The following is a 15104-nucleotide window of genomic DNA, read 5'->3' as shown; positions in this document are numbered from 1 at the left end:
CAGATGAGCACTCTGCCTTAGGCTACGGTGGGGTGCTGGACACCTGACCCAGCACTTCCAGGTCTCTTCCAAAGCATGTTGAAGACAATGGTTATGTTATCATTAACTCAATGGGCTTTAAACTGTTCTCTCAATTTCCTTTGCTTAGTTCACACTTTGACAGCTCAGTGGAAAGGGAAGACCTGGACTTTTATCTTACCAGCACAGCTATACAAAAGAGAGTTTTACTCTGAGAAAGGCATGAGTGGCATTGTCTCCCCCTCTCCCTCAGTAGTATGGCATTTGTGATTCACACCATTTGTTCCTCAGTCACACACAAACATGCGGCTCATGTGGAGTGGAGAGAGACAACCTTAGAAAACAGAACAAAGTATCACTGCTAATGGTGTGCAAATTATTTTAAATCTAAAGCCTAACAAGGAGACTTTAGAAATAATGGTATGTGTACTAGTTTGATGGAGCTTTTAGCTCAAGTTTGCTTTCCTAAATGTGTTCTGTAGCACAGAAAGCAAAGATGCACGAAACAGTTAAGCATAAATGCAGATATATTGGATCTGGCAAGCTTTTTGACTGTGAAACAGTAATCTCAAAAGCAAACCCTTTCTTCAGCATTATTGTCAATCAGTCAACAGGGAAAGCTATCCAAGCCATTGATCACGTCAAATGAACATCTTTTAGCACTGCATTGAAAAACAATTCTGTTTCAAGAATTTCTGTCAGTAAAACAACAGCCCTGAAACAATGTCCAGAAGCTGTTCAGAAGAACATTGAGAAAAGAATAACTATATAGGAGATGTGGAACAATGCAGCATGTGATAAGCAGGACAAATCTTTAGGAAAGAAAACTGTTTAATAAAGCATTTATTAATTCTCACTGTATCCTTCCCAAGATGTAAAGGAACAGTGAATTTCCCTAAATAACACTGCATTAAGTGCTGCATTTTTAGAAATGTTTGGTGTGCAAATTTCACTTAATAAATGACTTTATCTGTCATGATTGAAAAACATTCTATTCATTTTTTCATTAAACTTTTAAGTTAATTCCAAAGTTACAAAACACATTTTCTTACTGAGCTCTCCTCTGCTAATCCAGGTATTTGAATACAAGGTGGTGTAAACAGACAACTTCAAATACTGCGTGAACGTGTTTTGTTTTTTTTTTATGCAGGGTCCTTCATCAGTGAATTTTATTAGGAGCTCTGTAGAAGAACATAATGGTGAGTATGTCGTGTCACAGGCCAGGGCACTGCTCTTATATCCTGATACAAAAAATAAGGACTTCTCTGAACTGTAGCAGTAGTTGGTATAGCGTATGTCGTATGCTGGTGGTGCTGTTATTCTGCTTCCATGTTATGTTGCAACCTATATTTTTCATATTATAAGCCTGTTAAACCCTAATCCTCCTTGCCCCCCACGTTCCACTCAGTTCACCATCTGAATCTTAGGAATCGTTATGCACTCATCCCATTCAGGATGACCAATGACTTGCTCACTGCCAGGCCACTTTACACCAGCCAGCATCAGCTCCTGAAGGCTGCACCTGGACTGCTGTGAAATTAGCTCAAAGAATAAAATACGAATAGAACTTAGGATCAGGCTTATCAAAAATGGCTAACGGGTTTGGATGTGAAGATTGCTCGGACTCTTCAAAAGGGCTTTGAATGAAGGATGAAAACTTCAGATGCTTCAGCCTGGTAGGTTTAGTAGTTTTCCGTGAAAAAGTCAGGTTTTCTTCTTCATTATCTACAGCTAAGACATCCCAGAAAGGGACTGTATGTCAATAGTCTATGTTAAAGATATACTAAGGTATGATAACATTTTGGGAGAAATGGTGCATATTGCTTTTCATGCATAAAACAAATTACTAACAATTGAGAAGCAGCAATATTATGCCCCTAATATGATGCCTTTGCTATTCTTCCTGACTGAATGGCAACACCCCGGTAACATATTTATGTAGTACTGCTGTTACAGTGGTTTTCAGCTTTGTGATTTGGGAAAAAAACCCCACTTTTTATAACCATAAACATTCTCCATGGATTTTCTGGACCTGTTAAAAATTTCCTATATTACCCTTGTCAGATGCTTTAGTATCTCCTGTCTCCATATCACTGTATCTCCTGTCCTCAGGAGATACACAGACTTAAAACCAGTGGCCTGAATGTGCTGAATGTTTAGTGAAATAATAGTCAGGAAACTTGAAACTCTGAAAGGTGCTTTGTAAAAGAGTAGTTGACTCCAAAATATTAGTTACAACAGGAGGATCAAGACATACTTTCAAAAGGAAACGGACAACTGAATTCCAAACTACTTTGAATATCCTGCTATGGACATTGACATTTGTTATTTAGCTAGCTATATACCAAACACAAATGCTAATCATAAATGGTTCAGCGATGCATAGTAACAGATGTAAGAAACCTGTCGTGTCTGCTAATGCTGATTCTTTGCGTGTGCAAGCAACTATTAAGTCAGTACGTTACAAATTTGAAATGTCAGTGAAAGTTCAGGCACGTGTCATAATCATCTTCATAGGCCAGACCCATGCATTGATTTAAGCTGTAAAAAAATCACTCTGGCTACTTTCGATCATTTACTGTGACCTAATGCTGTTTTAGATTCAGTTGCAAAGCTGGGAAACTAAAAGTAAAGAGAAACTTACCAAGACAAACCATAGCTGTGCGAGAATGATTTTTTTTTTTTTTTTTTTTTTTAAACTCTCAGGCTAAAGATTGACACCTTCAAAGTAACACAAAAGTTAGTGGTTATTGAAATTTTTTGTGTTCTGGTTAGAGATATCTATAAAGACCTTGTTGCCACATTTTATTGTAGTTACTACTTTTCCAGTTCTTGAAAATGCCTGCTTTTCCACTTGTCTCATCACACTTGCCTTTTTTCCTCCTATGCTTATTTCAGCCTGGTCCTCTCTTTATACTTTTGCACTGAGTAAAATTCAGTCAGAGAGAGAGAAGAAATAAAAAGGTTAGAGAAAAGAAACAAACTATTATTGAAACTGTTCGCTAGGTGCAACAATTCACCTGGAGCCATTCAAGAGCAACTGCTTTGAATCCCTTTGAAATGCCATTCAAACTTTTAGTTGCACTCACCTCAGTAAATAATGCTTTTTGAAGCCAGGCTCAGGGCACAAATGAACAATGAAAGAAGATGGTACCAGGCAAAAAGAAAAAACTGTCAGAAGCAGAGGCTAGAAGGGACCATCCAGGCCACAGATTAAAATTTCTTTCCACTGCATGCAGACAACTCTTATCATTCTTTTTACATACATTTGCAAATTTGATTTTAAAATCTGTTTAGTTTCTTCTCCCAATCATTTATACTCTAGAGATTAATTTGTTAAAAAGTAATTTCCATTATAATTTTTATTCATCCCTACAGGAAAAACAGGCATATGACTACACCACATTTGGCCCCCTCTATCCCACCACGTCTTCCATACCCTCAAATGCCTGCACACGGTGCCCATACCATGCACGTGAAACGAAGCATGCACATCATCCTATAAATACCAGTCTGGAGGGCTGAAACAAAGCCCTCGTATTATTTTGGTGCTTGGAGCTGGAAAAAAACCCCAAACACAAAAGTAGTAATTATGTTTAAGCACTGCAGAGGTAGCACATGCAGCCAGGAGGAGACCAGGCTGAACACCAGGCGATGTGGACAGGGCCAGTCTACTCCCATGGCCCCAGTCTTCGCCTGGGGATTTAGGGTTGACTAAGTGGGGCACTGGCCTTGCCAGGGTGGTAGGTACAGTCAGAGTGGTATCCAGCTACTAGAATAACTGCTTCTAACCTAATACGCAGCCTTCTGTGCCTCCCTCTAATTGTTTTAGGACTTTATGCATATTTCCCTTTCTGTCAGTACAAACTTCTGCCAAAGGCCACTGTCATTTTAACATGCCATGAAATTTTGTCTGTATAAAAACAACAAAAAAAGATTAGTTCCAGCTAGTACTGAATGTTACAAACTAATATGCAAGTAATTTTGGTAACCTTTAGTCTTTTTCCTCTTACCTACAGCTATATTGTAAAAAATGAAGTTTTGAGACCTAAACTGATGTCAAAGGAATTGGCTTCAAATGTAAGGGAAATTGTGTCAATATTTGGCTTTTTTCAATTGATCCAAATGTCGTTTAGATGGGATTGTCACTCTCTTCACTATAACTGAGCCAGGTCTTGACAATGTTACTGAGACCTCAGTCTTAAGAAGTGAGTAAATGCTGAATAAAGACTTCAGAACTTCTCTGTGAGTGAAGACATCTAGTGAATGGGCTCAGCAATAACTTGTGAATTGAAATAGTTTAACATAACTTGGTGGATAAAAAAAATAGGAAGGATGAACAGAGAAACAGATTGTTTTGTTTTTTAAAATAAGCTTGGTAAATTTGATATGGTGTTATTTGTACCTGTTGAAAAAAAGAAAATTCTTAGAGGGATGATAATCCATTCATCTGATTGCCACATTTTTTTTGCCTCTATCAATTAATTCTTTTTTCAAGCTGTGATCATCTGTGTTTGAACTGAATACACCATCAATCAGTCAGTCGATCATGCAGCTCATGCAGCTGAATGGCCATTTAGGGGAACAGCTTATCACTGCAGTTGGTAAGCAAGCAAGTTAAAGGGTAGGTAAGAAATACAAGTGGAAAAATATATTCTGCATTTGGCAAGTGATTAAATCGTACATAATTTCAATTAAATTTGATATAGAAAACAGTAATTGTAATCATTTACAATTGCAGTTGTAATAAATTATTAAAACATCCCAGTGATTAAGATTCTAAATATATCAGTTGCTAATGCTTAACATATTCTATCTGTTCATTATTTGTGTAAACATGTTTCTGTGGCACTTGTCATTTGTCTGCCTCCAGAACATCAGTGTTACATGAAATAGTGGAAGGTGACTGCAAGACAGCCAGTAGATCTTTCAGTACAGTGGGGATGGGGCAGATGTTCTCGTTGCACCTAACTAACCCCACAGTTGCTGTATTTGGTGGGACTTCATATCTGTGTCAAATCTCACTTTAGTTAGGAAGGGTAGGATCTAGTGATTTCTGTTTGGAATTAAGCAGTGTAAAAGAATTTGGATCATGATCTGATCATGACTGTGTTTCACAGGCATAATGTGACCTGCTAGTAGTTGCTCTATTGTAACTGCAGTGTCTTTAGATTCTTTTTCAATTCATATTAATGTAATTAGGAAGATGGGCTGGACGGGCAGAACATCAGCTTCACTTTTATAATCTGTAGATCAAGAGGAGAGAAAACTGGCCATGCTTCGTTTTTTTGCTCTCCCAAAATTTAAAATGACGCAGCAGGCCCTAAATGAGTTCTTCAAGCCTATATCTACATTAGCTAGCACTGCAGCTGTGTAGAACCAGAGAAGTAAAGTGAAATACCAACAGTAGACACCTCTAGAGGGTGTACTTTGAACTTGCTTTGCTCTGATCCTGCAGACCGATGCCTCTTACTGGCTGGAGCCCATTAGTTTTGCTCCTGGAGAGAATCTCCAGGTTTAGTTTCACCTGAAATAAATCCAGTATGTGCACTGAAATGTCAAATGAAGTGTGGCAAGTGGGGACATTTGGGAGATTCACATCAAAAGTGTACTTCTGATCTGAACTGAAATGTAGCATAAATGCCCCCATAGGTAGGTAGTCAGTAGTGAAGTTTCTTGTAAATGCAGTGCTTCCAGAAAGGAAATTAATGAATTCTGCTGTCTAAGACAGAATCTATATGCTGCAAAGCTGGAAAAGCTTAGGCAGCTTGAACAAACCACCTGAACAAACTAAACAAACCACCTTCAAAAGATGTATTTCCAGGTCTTTGTCAGCACTACATGTTTGGCTTCTTTTGAATCAAAGCTTTGCAGTTTAATATTTTACCTATAAGAACAACAATGTCTTTTTCATTTGTCAGTGTGTGTTTATAAAAAGATACTTCAGATACAGCTTCAGATTTAACTTAAGCTTTTAATATTTCACTAAAATGTATTGTTAAGTGTCATGGTGAACAGTAAGTTAAAGCAAAAGTGCATCACCTTTAAGTTAAATAAGGATAAGATTGATACACATAGATAATTGTGAACTATTATGCAGAGAATTGGTTCTGTTCATGGATGTTCCCCTAGTGCTGAAGCTAATGTAGCTGCATGCACAATGGTATTTCTCAACTGTAAATATAACCCATGACCAGATGAAAATAGAGAATATTCAAGCATAGGAATGGCATAGTTCATGTTAAGGTGTTTTTGCTATTTGAACTCTCCTTATTGCCAGAGTGGGTGTGGTTCCACAAGAGGTTGTTCAAGGTCTTTCAAAGAAGTCGTATGCTGGAGTCTTAAAAAAAAAATTTTGGACATTTTGTTTATTGTCACAAAAAAAGTGCTCTCTCAAAGGACTGTTCTTTTTTGAAATGATTTCTAAGCATCTTAAAAAGGAATACCCTCTGTATTCTGGCTTTTATTTAAGTCTTATTTATGAATGATGAATTTTGGTGACTTAATTTCCAGTTTCATTCTGCACTTGTTTGCTGTCATAAGCTCAGTGTAGTCCATGGTACAACCATATTTGAAGGCTTTTGTGAAAAAGCCAGTATGAGCTACACTGTTGTGATGGGTAACTTAAGAGCACAAGCCTCTGAAAAGGTAAGATCATCATACATATACTAACCAATCATCAAAAAATATTGGCATATTTTTAAAGCAGAAGCAGCCCAAGTTTTATACTCCAGAACTTTGTTAGATAAAGTGTTCTTTTGTGCAATTTGGAATTTCCTTTTTATTCCTTTTAAATTTCTGCAGAAAATACTGTATGCTTTTGCAGTAGTGCAGTGCAGGTTTAAAGCTCACTGTTCATAGTGAACATCAGCCATACGGAAAACTACAGAAAATAAAATTCCTGCATATTCTGTTATGTTTCTTGTGAAAGAATATTTTATTACAAGGATCAGTTTACAAATTATACTTTGGTTTTATTCCTTTTTTTTTTGTACACATGATTCATATCTATTCTTTTTTTAACTTAATCTGTGGAAGCTAGATTACAACAGCTGCTAAAATAGTGACGAAAACCAGTGATATTAAGCCTGTTCAGCCTTTCAAATTTCAGTCAGAATTTTTAGCAAAATTAGTTATGCATTTGTACAGGTATGTGAGTGTAAAATGTTCACTGCTAAATGTACATAAACATAATGAGTCTGATTATTTAACGGATGAGTTGTCCAAACTGATTTTTATAACACAATGTTAGTTCTTTAAGGCTGAGTAGGGATCTTATTTGATAGGGCAGAATGTCCTACATGGGAAAAATGAACATTCTCATGTTCTGCAAAATAGAGTGTATATGCAAGGATGTTATATTATAGCCTAGTTTCTTTCAAATACATTAAAACAAACAAACAAATAAATTACAAGTACAGGCATTTTCATCCAAAGTTTGCTAAAAAAAAAAAATCAATCCTCTTATCCAACATAATAACACAGAAGGTAATGATTACTCTGAGAAGGTATATGTATACACAGATGGAGGAGCTCTGCTTGCCTCCATTATTTGTGAGAAAATAAACATTCTTCATAAAGAAGAGTTGCTTTTTCTTAGGTCAGTAGTGGATTACTTCCCTTGAACACTACTGAAGTGTGAAACTGTAGAGGGATAATACTCCTATTTTTCCTTTAACCTAGCATATTGCTAAATGACAGTTCTTCTGAAATGTTAGTAACTGATGCTTATTATTTCAATCCTATCACATCTGCCAATATGGGGAAGATATCAGCAAGGCACCCCCACCCTACAGATGTTGCTACTGTAATATTCATAGCCAGTATCAGTCTACTAGGTGAAATGCATGGAATGGGTTGAAAAATTGTCCCCTCATATTTTAGTAGCAAAACTGGTTAAAATAATTGCTTACAGAATTAGCTTACGCTTTGTTGCTACACAGACGTATTAATGAAAAGGAGTTTGTTGTAATTTAAGAAAATTGTTGAAGCATCTGCAGGTCACACCTGTTTCAGCGGAAGTATATTTTTTTGTTCCTCGGGGATCCGTTCTTTAGTTTGTAAACTAGCAGGTCCTTGGAATAGATGTTTAATGTGTTCTGATTCTGTATTTAATAAGATGAGCTCTAATCAAGGCCTGGAGTGAAGTTGCCTACTGTTGCTACTATCAAAGGAAGAAATATTTTTGATGTTGTATCTATAAATGAATCTGAATTGCTGTGTTCCTAATTTCTCATTATAATGAAGAAAACTAGAGATGATTTGCATATTTTGTGTTTATGCATATATTGCAAGCCCCCCCTCTTTAATTAGTGCTTGATAGAACTGAGTTGAAGGAGTTAAAGATTTGCATGCCATTAACAACTATCCTCTAAAAATGGACTTTATGGCTGGGAACAACAGTAAAATGCTCTACTTGTTTACAATACCAAATGTATTTGAAAAAGGAAGATCTGTGATGGTGGCGGGTTTGTGTCCTATGCCACCATCAAGCCTAGAGCACTCATGTCCTAGTACATGTGGCTATCGATTGGTGGCTGGATTAACCGTAGGTATGATTCTATGGTTGTCTCGGACAATCCATCGTCTGTTTGTGAATGACGAAGAGGCAGCAAGCTCCGTGCCATCATAACTTTTTTGATCACAGTTATTCTCATAGGTCTTAGAGAACTGATGGTGGAGTGAATGGTGGACGTGCTCTCCTATCCTTGGAACTCACACAACGCTAAGTACAGCCAAAGGGTGCAGAGGCTCCACAGGCCCTCAGTAAAAATGGTCCCTGAGAGCCCGTCAGTCATCTTGGTTTCATATCCTACTTCCCTCCTGCATTTATTTGTCTTAAAAGTCCTTCCGTTCCTGCTGCCTGTCAAAGAAATTTTGTTACAGTAGTCTTTTTATCTGCTTCGCTTTTGCAACTTCTTCAGAATTGCAGAATAAGATACTTAATGGTTGAAGTATGAACGGTTGCTATCTTCCCTTAACACATAGCATGTTCACTTCATCGGTTCTGTAAAGCACCTGTGGCAAAGAACACGTCGCAGTGTGTGAAACCTTGGCAGTCTATCTTCTTTCTTCTCTTGTTGGCGGATGTGTCCTCAAACTCATCTCGTCTTGCAGGCTGCCTGACTCACTTATGAGGGTGCAATGCTTGTACCTGAATGGGAGTGTAAGGTTTAGCATGTTTTCAAAATGTTCTTCTGTGCATCCATGTTGTCATTGCAATTTGTTGTCTATTCACCTTTTCCAATGTTTGCATCACAGCCTAGATTGTGTTTCCGTGTAATGTAATGTGACACTGTGTTAATACTTTGGTTCTTGGTGCCTTTTTTAGCTGCTGAGCCTCTCTGAATATTTTGATTGCTCAATCTTGGCACATTCCGTCCTGAGTTATATGATGCTTTTATCCTTCTGTTTATCTGGCAGACCTGGATTATTTAATTTTCCCTGTAAGATTCTTATTTTATTTAATGAACCAATTTTTCCCATTTTTTCCACAGTTTTTTCTTGTTTCCTCAATTATTTTTTCGTATTATTTACTTTTTTTCTTCATTCCTCGTTTTATATACAATATATTCGTAAATAAAAAAGTGGATCCTAACTTTCAAGTTCAGGCAATGTTATCAGTCAGTGTGAAATGCTGTGCTGGTTAGTTTAATAAATAGCTTGACAAAACGTTCAAGGTATTTCACAGACAATGCTTTGTACTGACTAGTATATCTCATGAGGTATGTACTTTTGCTTGCTGGAGGTTGTTCCAAATTTATAAAAAAAGAGCTGTAAGCTGTGTCAAAGAGTCAAGCTGCAGGACATGTTTTCTTGAAATGTATGGTTAGGACATAGAAACAGTGACTTTCAGACAGTTGCAGGTATTTGCAGAATGTAGGTGGGAAGGAGTTTATAAAATAATCTCTCCGGGAATAAATGTGAGAAACGACAAAATTATGGGGCGGGAAGGTGGGGTGAGGAGAGGAGGAGAGTGAAAAACATGAAGGAATAGACAAACATTTACCTTCCTTTTGCTCTAATAGTTGTTGGAAGGGCCAGTAACTTTAAAATGTGATGTTTTCTCTTGCACTGTATTTTGTTCCAAGATGCCCTGAAGGCATTCTAGCTCTCATAGAAGACAGTGCAGGAAAGTCCCCAGCATTTTCAGAAAACTCGGAATAAAACCAATGAACAAAATTATCTTGCCCTTTGTAAATTGCTGTAAAATATATCACAGCAAATGCCTTTGGCTTTCCAACACGTGCAGTTCCTGTTGATAAACCAGTGCACCTCAATTCACTGGATACCCGCCAATGCCTCTGTAAAACCAGTGGAAAAAGAATCAGGTAGGCCAGACTAGTAATAGTAATGTAATGGTAGCATAATAGGAGGCCACACTGAAGTTAAACATGAGTTTATGAAATTTATCAGAAGAGTATTTTCCTCTTCATTCTCAAGTCAGAAAAAGAGAATTAATGTAACTTAGAGGGTTTCACTGTAATCCCTTACTGTTTATGTTACTGGCTCTACCCTTGCTTACCTGGTGGTGCAGTTACTCTCTGATAAAAACATAAATATAAGGCAGAGATGCCTGAACTGATTACATCACGGATGTACATTGGTTTTTCAAGATTCTATTCACAACTTTAGGAGGAATAAACTTTTTTTTAAAGGAAAGCTGAGGCTCAGAGACTTTTAGAAGTGAAGCCTGTATCAGGTATCTATTATGCTTCCAAACAAATGGTCAAAATAAGATGACCAAAAGCAGAACTTAGATATTCTAGTAAGATTTGCATTTCTTTCTTGGGAAGTTCCAGCACATGAAGTACTCTCCTTACATGTGAAAATATACCTCCCATTTTGATTTCTGCTTTAGTCCAGTTGTGTTTCTTAATCTTCCTTGTGCATATTGAACTTGGTTGCAATAACTGTTGATTTCACAAGTTGCACTGACCTAAACCTACTGTGTCATGCTGGTATCTCAGGCAGGTAGGGGCAGTATTATTTTTTCTTCTGCTTCTAAATTGCAGACACCCCACTTCACTGTTTGCTGGGTCTGGATAAAGGGAAGAGGAGGTTCCTGGGGATCCAGCTCAATTCCTATTGATGCCAGTGTGAGTCTCTTCACTGCTTCATTGGGAATATGATAGTACTTAATTAGAATATAATCTTTTCCTTGTCAGAATCATATCCCCGGCTTGTTTGTCATGTTCTGAATGTAAATGGATCAGGTGTGTGTGAGAGAGAGAGATACAGGGAGACTGACAGCAGCAGGGCGTAGTTTACGTTTCCCAACTGTGAAATAAACCTTGAAGTATCTTTTCTTCCACTGAACCTTTTTCCTCCATAAAGGATGATAAACCACACAAACTTTAAAAAGAATTTTCTAAAAAAAAGCGTTATTCATCAAAGAGCAGAGGTGCACTGGCTGTTAAGGCCTGTAGTCCAAACACATTCACTGATAATACAAGAATAAAAGGTGGAGCAAACATGGTAGCAAATTTAACTACCAGCATCATCTGTTAATTACTGATAAAAGTTTCTTGGTATTCAACAATGCTTTTGGCATCCTTAAAATAATAAAAATTGAAATGTTCTGAATACGGTGCATCGTGTTACACTGGACGGTTTCCAATGATAAGGCCTTGGCCATAAGTCAAGAGTCATGACTGCAGAGTGTCTTGGTACAATGTGACAACACATTTGGTGTTGGGGTATTTTTTCAGCTTTTTATTTGATTTGATGCCAAACATATCAGCTGTTAATTTAGATAGGCAATATCCCACCTCTTTTGAATTTAAAAAAAAAAAAAAAAAAAAAACAAAAAAGGAAGCATGTGTAGTAAGAACAAAACTATTTTCTCAAATTTGTAGGGAACTGAATGTTCCAAGGTTGCTTTTCTGTCATTTTGATTCTCAATTCTCCTCTTCTTTTGTTAAATGTAACAAAGTGTTTATCCTCTTCTAGCTGTTCCCTGGGTGCTCTGGTGCTCCTTGAAGATGTGACAACATTGTGTCTTGAGCTTCGTTACCGGAACAAATGGTAAAGAAGCAGCCTTCAAACAAATGAAGGCATGTTCTATAAAGCCAAGGTGCTTCACAGGGGTACTTTGAAAGAAATGTTGTTAATGGTTAATCTTGAGGCTGAAAGGCATTAGTTTTAAGCTCTTTATTTTGATCCTTTTTTTTCCTTCCCATTATGCAAAACATCAGTCATGACTGACTGCTTGAATTCTGAACACCTACTTCTTTCAGCAATATTAATATGAAACCAACAGATCTGACCCGCTTAGATGAATGACTGGTTTAATCCATTATAGCAGTTCCTAAGTTCTAGGCAATAATTTTAACACACTGAGGCAGCTGTTTGCCAGAAACAGTCATATGCAGAGGACATAGGGCCCTTGAACCAAAAGCCAACCAATAATGTAGAAATAAAATATAGACAGATATCAAAAAGCCAAAATAAGCTTCCCTCTAATCAGGTCATAAAAATGGAGAGGAAGATCCCACAGGCAAAATCCCACCAAATCCCCTTTGTAAAAGGACAACAGCTTAATAGCTCCCACTAGTAGCATCAGGGAATGACACTTCAGTAAATACTTTCTCAAAGGGAGGGTGGAAAACAGCAACTTGAAACAAGAACTGGATGAATAATGGAAAATATTGTCTATAAATACTGGCTTGAATTTTTCAATATTTTTGTTCATAGCACATTTATTCCCCTATCATATTTGGTCTCAGGAATTATTCCACTGATACATTTTAACTGTATGCATGTATATGTGACGTGAAAAAAGGATTTCAAGGGGAATTTCTAGATTTCATTCATCAGGAAGTCAAAAACATTATCACGTGACTCATCTCACAATGCAGTAATCTACTTTTAATTCACATGCTTGTAATAAACCCAGAACAAACCCATTCTGAAAGTTACTTCCAGAATGCATTCATAGAATCAATACATTACTGGAAATCAAGAGCTATCCATGTGCCTTTAGTAGGCAGAAGAAGGATCTGAATTAGTCAAATAAATGCTTTCTTGTTAATTACCCACCAGGCATTTGCTTAAATATAGTTCTTAGACAATGAAGGTGGTATGGCACTTTTACCTGATTCGAATCTTTTTACTGTCCTACTTTCACATTCATATCCATCCGTAGCTCACAACATTAATCTGTTCTTAACTTTCAAGGAAACTAAAATTAATACTTCAATTGAAATAATTTACAACTGAAAAATTAGCTCTATAAGATAAAAGAATGAAAATAATTAGTAGAGATGGGCAAACCTCAGAGGTTCGTAAGAGTGTTTCAGAAGAGTATTAAAAATCTAATAGACTGTGTGCAGTATTAGAAACTTTTTTTCCCCTGAACCACAGTTTCTCATTGCTTAAAACAGGTCTCACATGTACTTCAAAGGGAGAGATGCTGCAGATTTCTCTGTGGTATTTTCTAGCTTGTAAGTCTTTGAAACGTCAGTAAGAGTCACTTATATCAAAGAGAAAGTGATGTTTTACATTTAAAAAAAACCTAAAAGCCTGCTTCTGATTTGATAGAAACATTTTGTTCCAGATATTGCAAGCAGTTGGATTTGGTGAAATCTCTGTGATGCAAAAAGGTAAAAATGGATACAGCTGTATGCCTGGGTTTATGGGTTTAGAGGCCTCAACTATCACCTCTAATACAAGCGTATTTAAAATCAGTTTGCAAAATTGGTAAGTTCTTCAGAAATGTTGTGACACCTGTCAAGTATCCAGAATGATTTATTATGAAAATAAGGAATTAATATTTAACATAGTGAGGTGTACTTTCAGTTAAATGGAGTAAAATTTAAAATGAATTATTGTATTTTTCAGTACGTCAAAACTGTTACTTGGAGAAATCAGGGACAGTGCCTATAAAATGCTTTTTGCTATCTTGAGTGTTTTGGAAATGAAAGGGAAAACCAAAGAAAAGAATTTACAGGATGGCATTGCCCTTTAACTTTTTTTTTTATATGTGTGTGTGTGCATGTGCATTTACGGAGAATTTATTATTACAATTTTATGAATATTTAGATTTACATACCATCCCAGTGAAGCCAAAATACTATAATTCTGCAACACATGAGTAGTTACTCTCAGTAGGAAAATAATATAAGTCTGTTCCCTTTCAAGTGTTAACGTAAGGATAATTAGATATGCATCTACTGATAAGCACTTTAAGAGGGGATATTATCCATCTTCCCTGACCAAGCTGCTGTACTTAGAATACAGCAAAGGTGGGACCTGAAGTCATTTTCCTACAGAAACTAATTTCAGCATACCAGCTTTCTAATAAATTCTAAAAGACTTTCCCACAAGAACAAAACCGTGTTTGTATCCACATTTTAGTTTAGATTGGCAGTTAATTTAAAGCTTGCTAGATGTTTTTTATTTCTCTTTATGAAAGAGAAAGGAGAGCACTCATCTTGTTACAGAAAATATATTAATAACATTTATATAGTCTAAAATTATCTTTTATTTTTCCAGGAATACCTAATGGATAGCGTGCATACCCTAAAGGCCTTGGTTTCTCATTGCATGGAAGTACAAAGCAGCAGTTTCCAAGCGGATGAGATAATGCCACAGTGAAGAGGTAATGAGCCATACTGTGTTGTGTGGAAGTTATAAAGTGTATTAGGTATCAGTATATCTGCACTGTAAGGGATGCTGAGAAATTAGGTTATTATAACTGATGCTACTTTGAAATGTTTTCGTTTTCTTTTTTTTTTTTCCTTACATAGTTCTTAATCTTATTTTCCACAAAGGGGAGCGTTGAATCTCTAGAGAGAGGCCACTGTCATTTTATGAGAAACCTGTCTTTCTACTGAGTTTCAAGTGTGCTATATTGTATCACCTAGCTTCAGTGTTGTTATTTATGTATTTCCAAAATTTTTTTCTGAAATCGTAATGTCATTAGGCATTTACATGCTACAACTGTCCAGATTTTAAAAGTGTCTCCTTATTTTTCAAGTCCAATTGTGTCTCTCCCAAGGTGTAAGAGAGTAAGTATAAAACCAATGTAAATCAGATAGAGAAAAATAAGGGTTTGCTGTTTTTCCACCAGTAAGACAGATGTA

Source organism: Harpia harpyja, chromosome 5 (assembly GCF_026419915.1).
Source record: "Harpia harpyja isolate bHarHar1 chromosome 5, bHarHar1 primary haplotype, whole genome shotgun sequence".
NCBI lineage: Eukaryota > Metazoa > Chordata > Aves > Accipitriformes > Accipitridae > Harpia > Harpia harpyja.
The sequence above is the reverse complement of the archived record's forward strand: the minus strand, read 5'-3'. Positions refer to the sequence as shown.